Source organism: Corythoichthys intestinalis, unplaced genomic scaffold, assembly GCF_030265065.1.
Source record: "Corythoichthys intestinalis isolate RoL2023-P3 unplaced genomic scaffold, ASM3026506v1 HiC_scaffold_24, whole genome shotgun sequence".
Taxonomy (NCBI): Eukaryota; Metazoa; Chordata; class Actinopteri; order Syngnathiformes; family Syngnathidae; genus Corythoichthys; species Corythoichthys intestinalis.
The window spans coordinates 5,617,377-5,629,301 of NW_026651593.1; the positions used below are offsets into that span (position 1 = coordinate 5,617,377).

Sequence of the window (11,925 nt, forward strand, 5' to 3'; positions counted from 1 at the left end):
ATAACCAAATTTCCACATGTAACTACTAGATTGTGATACAATACACTAATGGGTGAAGTTTGGTTGACTTCTGCGCAGCGGTTTGGGAGTTAACATCAAAATTACATTTCTCGGCCATATCGCATAGATCTCACTGTGAAAAGGCTTAAATGACTTTTTTAATTAAGTTTGATGATTGCGTTCAAACAAAATGTCCTAGAACAAAATTTTCAAATGTAACTACTAGATTGTGATACAATACACTATTGGGTGAAGTTTGGTTGACTTCTGCGCAGCGGTTTGGGAGTTAACATCAAAATTACATTTCTCGGCCATATCGCATAGATCTCACTGTGAAAAGGCTTAAATGGCTTTTTTGACCTAAGTTTGAGGATTGCGCTCAAATCAAATGTCCTAGAACCAAATTTCCACATGTAATTACTAGATTGTGATACAATACACTAATGGGTGAAGTTTGGTTGACTTCTGCGCAGCGGTTTGGGAGTTAACATCAAAATTACATTTCTCGGCCATATCGCATAGATCTCACTGTGAAAAGGCTTAAATGACTTTTTAAATTAAGTTTAATGATTGCGCTCAAACCAAATGTCCTAGAACGAAATTTTCAAATGTAACTACTAGAATGTGATACAATACACTAATGGGTGAAGTTTGGTTGACTTCTGCGCAGCGGTTTGGGAGTTAACATCAAAATTACATTTCTCGGCCATATCGCATAGATCTCACTGTGAAAAGGCTTAAATGGCTTTTTTGACCTAAGTTTGAGGATTGCGCTCAAATCAAATATCCAATAACCAAATTTCCACATGTAACTACTAGATTGTGATACAATACACTAATGGGTGAAGTTTGGTTGACTTCTGCGCAGCGGTTTGGGAGTTAACATCTAAATTACATTTCTCGGCCATATCGCATAGATCTCACTGTGAAAAGGCTTAAATGACTTTTTTAATTAAGTTTGATGATTGCGTTCAAACAAAATGTCCTAGAACAAAATTTTCAAATGTAACTACTAGATTGTGATACAATACACTATTGGGTGAAGTTTGGTTGACTTCTGCGCAGCGGTTTGGGAGTTAACATCAAAATTACATTTCTCGGCCATATCGCATAGATCTCACTGTGAAAAGGCTTAAATGGCTTTTTTGACCTAAGTTTGAGGATTGCGCTCAAATCAAATGTCCTAGAACCAAATTTCCACATGTAATTACTAGATTGTGATACAATACACTAATGGGTGAAGTTTGGTTGACTTCTGCGCAGCGGTTTGGGAGTTAACATCAAAATTACATTTCTCGGCCATATCGCATAGATCTCACTGTGAAAAGGCTTAAATGACTTTTTAAATTAAGTTTAATGATTGCGCTCAAACCAAATGTCCTAGAACGAAATTTTCAAATGTAACTACTAGAATGTGATACAATACACTATTGGGTGAAGTTTAGTTGACTTCTGCGCAGCGGTTTGGGAGTTAACATCAAAATTACATTTCTCGGCCTTATCGCATAGATCTCACTGTGAAAAGGCTTAAATGGCTTTTTTGACCGAAGTTTAATGATTGCGCTCAAACCAAATGTCCTAGAACGAAATTTTCAAATGTAACTACTAGAATGTGATACAATACACTATTGGGTGAAGTTTAGTTGACTTCTGCGCAGCGGTTTGGGAGTTAACATCAAAATTACATTTCTCGGCCATATCGCATAGATCTCACTGTGAAAAGGCTTAAATGGCTTTTTTGACCTACGTTTGAGGATTGCGCTCAAATCAAATGTCCTAGAACCAAATTTCCACATGTAACTACTAGATTGTGATACAATACACTAATGGGTGAAGTTTGGTTGACTTCTGCGCAGCGGTTTGGGAGTTAACATCAAAATTACATTTCTCGGCCATATCGCATAGATCTCACTGTGAAAAGACTTAAATGGCTTTTTTGACCTAAGTTTGAGGATTGCGCTCAAATCAAATGTCCTATAACCAAATTTCCACATGTAACTACTAGATTGTGATACAATACACTAATGGGTGAAGTTTGGTTGACTTCTGCGCAGCGGTTTGGGAGTTAACATCAAAATTACATTTCTCGGCCATATCGCATAGATCTCACTGTGAAAAGGCTTAAATGACTTTTTTAATTAAGTTTGATGATTGCGCTCAAACAAAATTTCCTAGAACAAAATTTTCAAATGTAACTACTAGATTGTGATACAATACACTATTGGGTGAAGTTTGGTTGACTTCTGCGCAGCGGTTTGGGAGTTAACATCAAAATTACATTTCTCGGCCATATCGCATAGATCTCACTGTGAAAAGGCTTAAATGGCTTTTTTGACCTAAGTTTGAGGATTGCGCTCAAATCAAATGTCCTAGAACCAAATTTCCACATGTAATTACTAGATTGTGATACAATACACTAATGGGTGAAGTTTGGTTGACTTCTGCGCAGCGGTTTGGGAGTTAACATCAAAATTACATTTCTCGGCCATATCGCATAGATCTCACTGTGAAAAGGCTTAAATGACTTTTTAAATTAAGTTTAATGATTGCGCTCAAACCAAATGTCCTAGAACGAAATTTTCAAATGTAACTACTAGAATGTGATACAATACACTAATGGGTGAAGTTTGGTTGACTTCTGCGCAGCGGTTTGGGAGTTAACATCAAAATTACATTTCTCGGCCATATCGCATAGATCTCACTGTGAAAAGGCTTAAATGGCTTTTTTGACCTAAGTTTGAGGATTGCGCTCAAATCAAATATCCAATAACCAAATTTCCACATGTAACTACTAGATTGTGATACAATACACTAATGGGTGAAGTTTGGTTGACTTCTGCGCAGCGGTTTGGGAGTTAACATCTAAATTACATTTCTCGGCCATATCGCATAGATCTCACTGTGAAAAGGCTTAAATGACTTTTTTAATTAAGTTTGATGATTGCGTTCAAACAAAATGTCCTAGAACAAAATTTTCAAATGTAACTACTAGATTGTGATACAATACACTATTGGGTGAAGTTTGGTTGACTTCTGCGCAGCGGTTTGGGAGTTAACATCAAAATTACATTTCTCGGCCATATCGCATAGATCTCACTGTGAAAAGGCTTAAATGGCTTTTTTGACCTAAGTTTGAGGATTGCGCTCAAATCAAATGTCCTAGAACCAAATTTCCACATGTAATTACTAGATTGTGATACAATACACTAATGGGTGAAGTTTGGTTGACTTCTGCGCAGCGGTTTGGGAGTTAACATCAAAATTACATTTCTCGGCCATATCGCATAGATCTCACTGTGAAAAGGCTTAAATGACTTTTTAAATTAAGTTTAATGATTGCGCTCAAACCAAATGTCCTAGAACGAAATTTTCAAATGTAACTACTAGAATGTGATACAATACACTATTGGGTGAAGTTTAGTTGACTTCTGCGCAGCGGTTTGGGAGTTAACATCAAAATTACATTTCTCGGCCTTATCGCATAGATCTCACTGTGAAAAGGCTTAAATGGCTTTTTTGACCGAAGTTTAATGATTGCGCTCAAACCAAATGTCCTAGAACGAAATTTTCAAATGTAACTACTAGAATGTGATACAATACACTATTGGGTGAAGTTTAGTTGACTTCTGCGCAGCGGTTTGGGAGTTAACATCAAAATTACATTTCTCGGCCATATCGCATAGATCTCACTGTGAAAAGGCTTAAATGGCTTTTTTGACCTACGTTTGAGGATTGCGCTCAAATCAAATGTCCTAGAACCAAATTTCCACATGTAACTACTAGATTGTGATACAATACACTAATGGGTGAAGTTTGGTTGACTTCTGCGCAGCGGTTTGGGAGTTAACATCAAAATTACATTTCTCGGCCATATCGCATAGATCTCACTGTGAAAAGACTTAAATGGCTTTTTTGACCTAAGTTTGAGGATTGCGCTCAAATCAAATGTCCTATAACCAAATTTCCACATGTAACTACTAGATTGTGATACAATACACTAATGGGTGAAGTTTGGTTGACTTCTGCGCAGCGGTTTGGGAGTTAACATCAAAATTACATTTCTCGGCCATATCGCATAGATCTCACTGTGAAAAGGCTTAAATGACTTTTTTAATTAAGTTTGATGATTGCGCTCAAACAAAATTTCCTAGAACAAAATTTTCAAATGTAACTACTAGATTGTGATACAATACACTATTGGGTGAAGTTTGGTTGACTTCTGCGCAGCGGTTTGGGAGTTAACATCAAAATTACATTTCTCGGCCATATCGCATAGATCTCACTGTGAAAAGGCTTAAATGACTTTTTTAATTAAGTTTGATGATTGCGTTCAAACAAAATGTCCTAGAACAAAATTTTCAAATGTAACTACTAGATTGTGATACAATACACTATTGGGTGAAGTTTGGTTGACTTCTGCGCAGCGGTTTGGGAGTTAACATCAAAATTACATTTCTCGGCCATATCGCATAGATCTCACTGTGAAAAGGCTTAAATGTCTTTTTTGACCTAAGTTTAATGATTGCGCTCAAACCAAATGTCCTAGAACGAAATTTTCAAATGTAACTACTAGAATGTGATACAATACACTATTGGGTGAAGTTTGGTTGACTTCTGCGCAGCGGTTTGGGAGTTAACATCAAAATTACATTTCTCGGCCATATCGCATAGATCTCACTGTGAAAAGGCTTAAATGGCTTTTTTGACCTAAGTTTGAGGATTGCGCTCAAATCAAATGTCCTAGAACCAAATTTCCACATGTAATTACTAGATTGTGATACAATACACTAATGGGTGAAGTTTGGTTGACTTCTGCGCAGCGGTTTGGGAGTTAACATCAAAATTACATTTCTCGGCCATATCGCATAGATCTCACTGTGAAAAGGCTTAAATGACTTTTTTAATTAAGTTTAATGATTGCGCTCAAACCAAATGTCCTAGAACGAAATTTTCAAATGTAACTACTAGAATGTGATACAATACACTAATGGGTGAAGTTTGGTTGACTTCTGCGCAGCGGTTTGGGAGTTAACATCAAAATTACATTTCTCGGCCATATCGCATAGATCTCACTGTGAAAAGGCTTAAATGGCTTTTTTGACCTAAGTTTGAGGATTGCGCTCAAATCAAATATCCAATAACCAAATTTCCACATGTAACTACTAGATTGTGATACAATACACTAATGGGTGAAGTTTGGTTGACTTCTGCGCAGCGGTTTGGGAGTTAACATCAAAATTACATTTCTCGGCCATATCGCATAGATCTCACTGTGAAAAGGCTTAAATGACTTTTTTAATTAAGTTTGATGATTGCATTCAAACAAAATGTCCTAGAACAAAATTTTCAAATGTAACTACTAGATTGTGATACAATACACTATTGGGTGAAGTTTGGTTGACTTCTGCGCAGCGGTTTGGGAGTTAACATCAAAATTACATTTCTCGGCCATATCGCATAGATCTCACTGTGAAAAGGCTTAAATGGCTTTTTTGACCTAAGTTTGAGGATTGCGCTCAAATCAAATGTCCTAGAACCAAATTTCCACATGTAATTACTAGATTGTGATACAATACACTAATGGGTGAAGTTTGGTTGACTTCTGCGCAGCGGTTTGGGAGTTAACATCAAAATTACATTTCTCGGCCATATCGCATAGATCTCACTGTGAAAAGGCTTAAATGACTTTTTAAATTAAGTTTAATGATTGCGCTCAAACCAAATGTCCTAGAACGAAATTTTCAAATGTAACTACTAGAATGTGATACAATACACTATTGGGTGAAGTTTAGTTGACTTCTGCGCAGCGGTTTGGGAGTTAACATCAAAATTACATTTCTCGGCCATATCGCATAGATCTCACTGTGAAAAGGCTTAAATGACTTTTTTAATTAAGTTTGATGATTGCGTTCAAACAAAATGTCCTAGAACAAAATTTTCAAATGTAACTACTAGATTGTGATACAATACACTAATGGTTGAAGTTTGGTTGACTTCTGCGCAGCGGTTTGGGAGTTAACATCAAAATTACATTTCTCGGCCATATCGCATAGATCTCACTGTGAAAAGGCTTAAATGACTTTTTTAATTAAGTTTGATGATTGCGCTCAAACAAAATTTCCTAGAACAAAATTTTCAAATGTAACTACTAGATTGTGATACAATACACTATTGGGTGAAGTTTGGTTGACTTCTGCGTAGCGGTTTGGGAGTTAACATCAAAATTACATTTCTCGGCCTTATCGCATAGATCTCACTGTGAAAAGGCTTAAATGGCTTTTTTGACCTAAGTTTAATGATTGCGCTCAAACCAAATGTCCTAGAACGAAATTTTCAAATGTAACTACTAGAATGTGATACAATACACTATTGGGTGAAGTTTGGTTGACTTCTGCGCAGCGGTTTGGGAGTTAACATCAAAATTAAATTTCTCGGCCATATCGCATAGATCTCACTGTGAAAAGGCTTAAATGACTTTTTTAATTAAGTTTAATGATTGCGCTCAAACCAAATGTCCTAGAACGAAATTTTCAAATGTAACTACTAGAATGTGATACAATACACTATTGGGTGAAGTTTAGTTGACTTCTGCGCAGCGGTTTGGGAGTTAACATCAAAATTACATTTCTCGGCCATATCGCATAGATCTCACTGTGAAAAGGCTTAAATGGCTTTTTTGACCTAAGTTTAATGATTGCGCTCAAACCAAATGTCCTAGAACGAAATTTTCAAATGTAACTACTAGAATGTGATACAATACACTATTGGGTGAAGTTTGGTTGACTTCTGAGCAGCGGTTTGGGAGTTAACATCAAAATTACATTTCTCGGCCATATCGCATAGATCTCACTGTGAAAAGGCTTAAATGGCTTTTTTGACCTAAGTTTGAGGATTGCGCTCAAATCAAATGTCCTAGAACCAAATTTCCACATGTAACTACTAGATTGTGATACAATACACTAATGGGTGAAGTTTGGTTGACTTCTGCGCAGCGGTTTGGGAGTTAACATCAAAATTACATTTCTCGGCCATATCGCATAGATCTCACTGTGAAAAGGCTTAAATGACTTTTTTAATTAAGTTTGATGATTGCGCTCAAACAAAATGTCCTAGAACAAAATTTTCAAATGTAACTACTAGATTGTGATACAATACACTATTGGGTGAAGTTTGGTTGACTTCTGCGCAGCGGTTTGGGAGTGAACATCAAAATTACATTTCTCGGCCATATCGCATAGATCTCACTGTGAAAAGGCTTAAATGACTTTTTTTAATTAAGTTTGAAGATTGCGCTCAAATCAAATGTCCTAGAACTAAATTTCCAAATGTAACTACTAGATTGTGATAAAATACACTATTGGGTGAAGTTTGGTTGACTTCTGCGCAGCGGTTTGGGAGTTAACATCAAAATTACATTTCTCGGCCATATCGCATAGATCTCACTGTGAAAAGGCTTAAATGGCTTTTTTGACCTGTTTGAGGATTGCGCTCAAATCAAATGTCCTATAACCAAATTTCCACATGTAACTACTAGATTGTGATACAATACACTAATGGGTGAAGTTTGGTTGACTTCTGCGCAGCGGTTTGGGAGTTATCAAAATTACATTTCTCGGCCATATCGCATAGATCTCACTGTGAAAAGGCTTAAATGACTTTTTTAATTAAGTTTGATGATTGCGTTCAAACAAAATGTCCTAGAACAAAATTTTCAAATGTAACTACTAGATTGTGATACAATACACTATTGGGTGAAGTTTGGTTGACTTCTGCGCAGCGGTTTGGGAGTTAACATCAAAATTACATTTCTCGGCCATATCGCATAGATCTCACTGTGAAAAGGCTTAAATGGCTTTTTTGACCTAAGTTTGAGGATTGCGCTCAAATCAAATGTCCTAGAACCAAATTTCCACATGTAACTACTAGATTGTGATACAATACACTAATGGGTGAAGTTTGGTTTACTTCTGCGCAGCGGTTTGGGAGTTAACATCAAAATTACATTTCTCGGCCATATCGCATAGATCTCACTGTGAAAAGGCTTAAATGGCTTTTTTGACCTAAGTTTAATGATTGCGCTCAAACCAAATGTCCTAGAACGAAATTTTCAAATGTAACTACTAGAATGTGATACAATACACTATTGGGTGAAGTTTGGTTGACTTCTGCGCAGCGGTTTGGGAGTTAACATCAAAATTACATTTCTCGGCCATATCGCATAGATCTCACTGTGAAAAGGCTTAAATGGCTTTTTTGACCTAAGTTTGAGGATTGCGCTCAAACAAAATGTCCTAGAACAAAATTTTCAAATGTAACTACTAGATTGTGATACAATACACTATTGGGTGAAGTTTGGTTGACTTCTGCGCAGCGGTTTGGGAGTTAACATCAAAATTACATTTCTCGGCCATATCGCATAGATCTCACTGTGAAAAGGCTTAAAAGACTTTTTTAATTAAGTTTGATGATTGCGTTCAAACAAAATGTCCTAGAACAAAATTTTCAAATGTAACTACTAGATTGTGATAAAATACACTATTGGGTGAAGTTTGGTTGACTTCTGCGCAGCGGTTTGGGAGTTAACATCAAAATTACATTTCTCGGCCATATCGCATAGATCTCACTGTGAAAAGGCTTAAATGGCTTTTTTGACCTAAGTTTGAGGATTGCGCTCAAATCAAATGTCCTAGAACCAAATTTCCACATGTAACTACTAGATTGTGATACAATACACTAATGGGTGAAGTTTGGTTGACTTCTGCGCAGCGGTTTGGGAGTTAACATCAAAATTACATTTCTCGGCCATATCGCATAGATCTCACTGTGAAAAGGCTTAAATGACTTTTTTAATTAAGTTTGATGATTGCGCTCAAACAAAATTTCCTAGAACAAAATTTTCAAATGTAACTACTAGATTGTGTTACAATACACTATTGGGTGAAGTTTGGTTGACTTCTGCGCAGCGGTTTGGGAGTTAACATCAAAATTACATTTCTCGGCCATATCGCATAGATCTCACTGTGAAAAGGCTTAAAAGGCTTTTTTGACCTAAGTTTAATGATTGCGCTCAAACCAAATGTCCTAGAACGAAATTTTCAAATGTAACTACTAGAATGTGATACAATACACTATTGGGTGAAGTTTGGTTGACTTCTGCGCAGCGGTTTGGGAGTTAACATCAAAATTACATTTCTCGGCCATATCGCATAGATCTCACTGTGAAAAGGCTTAAAGGGGAACTGAAGAGGTTTTCAGATTTCGCTCTTAAGTGTTTTACTCAGTTGAATTGTATTAAATGCGTCATTCGCTCTCTCAAAAAGTCACTTAAAAAAAAAATAATAATAATTGACCGCGTAGTTTTTGAGTTATGGCCATAGCAACACCATAGCAACGAGGGACGCGCCGTCCTGCCGACCCCTACCTCGTGACGTAACTTCCAGGAAGCCTCGCCACCACTCTGAACACGGAAATATAGCACCACGCTATCCTCGCCATATATTGCAAACATTTTCTGGGTTTTACTCGCGGGATTCGTCATGCCATCTCGATGTGTAGCGATATGAATTACTCACAGGAAGACTCGAGACTCTAGGAGTGGTCCAAAAAAAAAACTTCTCCTGCAAAGGTTTGGACCGTTTTTGTTAGCATGCATACAGGTCCCCAATCGGCTCATTGTTTTCATCATTTCAGCCACGACAGCTTTGAAAACCTACAACAATGCAACCTTGGTTTTCCAAAGACGTAAGTAGAACATTAATGGCTTTTTTTTTTTTTTTTATAAACGAGGGAGACTCCTACTGCCAGTTTGTTGAAGTGCGACATTTTTTATTTATTTTTTTGCTGTTGGCCTGTCGTAAGTAGATAGGTTGGCTGACATGTCGTCTACTCATGTGATTTTATTACTATATCAATAGGTGTTATGTAAATTCAAATGTCCCCAGCACCAAATAGGTCCTTGGCTCGTTTTTTTATATTTCAACATCAAGGTCTGCCTATTTGAAGAGGGAACAATAGCATCAATTAGTTGCTGGTATGACTGGGGCATTATTATTTGATCACCAAGAAATTATTATTAAATTAAAATTAGGATTCATCCAATATTTTCATGCTGCTGTGATTTTTTTTTCCCTCCAGGAAGCCAAACATAAAAAATTAAGTGGCGGAAACCCTCAACACGATGAAAAAAGCGTTGCAAGTCAGTTGCCACCCAGTTTCCCAAAATCAAGAGAGAGTGGGTCGAGTCATATGATGACCGAAGTGATGCGGTGTCCAGCGATGACGACTGAAGAGATCCTATGAGGCCTGCCAGATGCTGAATTTCTTCCGTCTGCGACATCAGATGACGATGATTTAGGAGAAATAAATGTAGCAAATTTTGATGACATGAAATCATAAACTAGTCATATATACAGTACACATTTTTTTAAAGAAAAATCAAGTTACCTTCATATTTTAATGATAATGCATTATCTTTGTATAGAGAACACTTCATGCTACAGAAAAGAGTAAATACATATTTCCCACTGCCGTTATCATTTTTCAATGTTCCGCTAGTCCGTTGCTATCCTAACTTTGTGTTGCTTACTGAAATTATGCTCTTTGATGTGTGCCGTTGTGTGCTTGGTATAACATGTTGTGTCACAATCTGACAACGAAAGCTAATGCTGATTCAACATAAACCTGGTATCATTATTGCGGCCTATTGAATATTTTTTCAGAATGTAATATAATTACAATATTTTATATAACAATAGAATACATTAAACAGTCAACAAAATGTGTCAATGTTGTTAACAATTTATGGTTTTATTTTTTTTAATGAAATTCATGCCCCTGTCAGTGCTTCAGCCTCTGCAAGTTTGGCTCTCACGTCTGGGATCTCCTGATGACACAGGCATACTCTTGGAAGGGTAATTACTTGATGGTTTACAGCAACACCTGGAAAATAAAATGGTTTTGTCATTTATTTTAAAATACCAATAACATTTCATTCATTTAGCCACATTTGGGCTAGCTTTACCATATTTAGATCGGTAGGAGCTGTCCCATTACCTAATATCCAGTTTTAGCTATGTGTAGAGCATGGAAAAATATACAACCATGTAATCGCATTCTAATAAAAAAAATCACGATGCTGGACTTACCACTCACTCTCCCGTTCGTGAAGTGTCGAGCTGTCAATTGGCATCATGACGCCATCTGCTGTGTCAAGTAAATCGCCGTCATCTGACGCCTCAGGTTCAAACATGTAGGGATTAATTGTAGTTCATCTTTCCTGGGAGCCTTTGCCATCGGTAGCGTCACGAAAGAGCGATCCTGAATGGTTACCTTTGGTGGAAATATCACTGACATCGTTGTTGCTGCTATGTTAGCTGTGGGTAGTCTTCTGTTATCTACGTCACACTTCCGGGTTTGCGAAGGGACCATTAACGGAGTGCAAAAAAAATAAAAAAACGCAAATTATCCTTACAATTACGTGTTGATAATGTCATGGTTGTTTTGAGGAACTTGTCCCAAGTTTATATTCATAAAATTACACCAAAATCCGGAAAGGTCTTCAGTTCCTCTTTAAATGGCTTTTTTGACCTAAGTTTGAGGATTGCGCTCAAATCAAATGTCCTAGAACCAAATTTCCACATGTAACTACTAGATTGTGATACAATACACTAATGGGTGAAGTTTGGTTGACTTCTGCGCAGCGGTTTGGGAGTTAACATCAAAATTACATTTCTCGGCCATATCGCATAGATCTCACTGTGAAAAGGCTTAAATGGCTTTTTTGACCTAAGTTTGAGGATAGCGCTCAAATCAAATGTCCAATAACCAAATTTCCACATGTAACTACTAGATTGTGATACAATACACTAATGGGTGAAGTTTGGTTGACTTCTGCGCAGCGGTTTGGGAGTTAACATCAAAATTACA

At 37.0% G+C, this 11,925-nt stretch overlaps 1 long non-coding RNA gene across 1 annotated transcript; it reads left to right on the top strand.

Annotated features, from left to right (window-relative positions):
• The first annotated feature begins 9,299 nt into the window (after window positions 1-9,299).
• On the top strand, window positions 9,300-11,379 carry LOC130911288 (uncharacterized). The gene is made up of 3 exons (XR_009062001.1): window positions 9,300-9,625; window positions 9,691-9,741; window positions 10,135-11,379. It is a non-coding gene; the product is annotated as an uncharacterized LOC130911288 (long non-coding RNA).
• The last annotated feature ends 546 nt before the right edge of the window (window positions 11,380-11,925 follow it).